This window comes from Triticum dicoccoides, chromosome 1A (assembly GCF_002162155.2).
Source record: "Triticum dicoccoides isolate Atlit2015 ecotype Zavitan chromosome 1A, WEW_v2.0, whole genome shotgun sequence".
NCBI lineage: Eukaryota > Viridiplantae > Streptophyta > Magnoliopsida > Poales > Poaceae > Triticum > Triticum dicoccoides.
The window spans coordinates 45,103,715-45,105,417 of NC_041380.1; the positions used below are offsets into that span (position 1 = coordinate 45,103,715).

General features: G+C 40.0%; 1 protein-coding gene across 1 annotated transcript in view; it reads right to left on the reverse strand.

Moving 5' to 3' along the window:
- Nucleotides 1-1,314, reverse strand: part of LOC119359137 (putative germin-like protein 2-1) — a 5,751-nt gene extending 4,437 nt beyond the window's left edge. The window contains exon 1 of the mRNA XM_037625480.1: nucleotides 1,279-1,314. The gene's annotated coding sequence lies outside the window, so the exon portion shown is untranslated. The remainder of the gene's footprint in view (nucleotides 1-1,278) is intronic.
- Between the last annotated feature and the right edge of the window lie 389 nt (nucleotides 1,315-1,703).

A 1,703-nucleotide genomic window follows, 5' to 3' on the forward strand; every position in this document is an offset into this window, starting at 1 on the left:
GAATGTCTCACAACCACCATTAATTCACACATATACACACACATGTATATGTGTATACAATTAGGTAGCTATATACTATTTCTCCTAATTGGTGCCTTCGGAGCCAGTGGCATTAGCCTAATTGGTGCCTTCGGAGCATGAGGACAATTGGAAGTGGTTCATGGGGGCGGTAGTGGGTACAAGTATTCTCCTTTGTGATCTATGACCTGGTCGAGCAAAAATCCCTCTATTTCCTCTTGAATTGCTTCTATGCGGTCCTCTGCTAGGAGCTGCTCCCGCACCTCTTTGAACTGTTAAGAAGGAGATTAATATGCATGTGTATTAGTTGTGTGACTAGATATCGATAATGGTGTAAAAATTATGAATAGTGTTCTGACAAACGTACCCACTCCTGTCTTTGAGATCTGCTCCTTTCGGACGGCATCATGCAAATGTTCTCGCAAACGTAGTATCCACACAGATTATTCTCCGGCGCCTGCTTCAGGGCCTTTACGAGAATGAAATTTGATCAGATAATAATTAATCAAGCATGATAATTAAAGAGATGGCAGCTAGCTAGCTAGTACTACTTAATTACTTACCTTGGGTCGATACCATTTCAGATTTCGTTTCCATTGGCCTGGAGTGACGCTAATGAACTTTCCCCAAGCCCTGCCCGCCGACAAAGAAAATGAATAAATGGGTTATTAAATAGTTGTTATCATGAAATGAAGAACTAATTAAATAGGCCGAGATATAGTTAATAATGATTGAAATTACCTGTCGACTATCCCCTTCACGATGGTGTAGTCACTTGCTTTCTTAAGTAGTGAGTCCAGTACTTCAACTGTTCATTCATCAACTTTAATGATTAACAAGATCCAGTGAAATCTGCATGCACACACGTTTGCATGTCTTAATTAAGCCGGCATATGTAAGCAAAAACATGTAGCTAGCTAGTAGGCAAAAACAGAATTTGTAGTACAAGACAGTGTGACTCACTCGAAGTTGTAAGGTAGTAGTATATCTTCATTGTATTTGAGGCGCTTGAAGAACTCTAGCATGCTTTCCTCTACACTTTTTTCATAATATGGATCTAATTTCCATGTGTATTCATTAATGGTATTTGGGTCAACGAACCCAATGCCATAGCGTCTACCTTTTTTCATTTCATAAATCTTCATCCTGCATAATACCACAGAAAAGAATATAGTGAGGATAATTACAGGTAATGATTGATCAAAATGATCACTACAGCTAGCTTGAGACTTAAATTACAGAAAGAAATCACTTACAGACAATAACAACTGGCGATAGATTTGTCGAGTGCGTCTTGATTGTATAACTGAAATAGTTCTGAATACTCAACGGACACAGCTTTCTCATGGTAGTAATGATCCTTCTTGACATTCACCATGAGGGACTCTCGATTGAAAATCTTGGTAATGTCCATGTACCATTGATGCAATTCATACATTCTCGTTGCGAGCTTCTTGACCTCGTCTGGCTCGACTAAAGGTTGGCCCCGGACATATTTCCGTTTTATTTCCTGCTCTGTAATCAGAGACATGGGCTCAATATCGAGGAGTTGTCCAACAGTGATCATGAGCCTTTTAGCCTGCTCAATATGCTCCTCGGTTATTACCACATCACCCAACCCGGAAACGTTAATGGTTTGCCCACAATAATATTGGGTGCGCGTACTCTCATGTGTTGTTGGCACA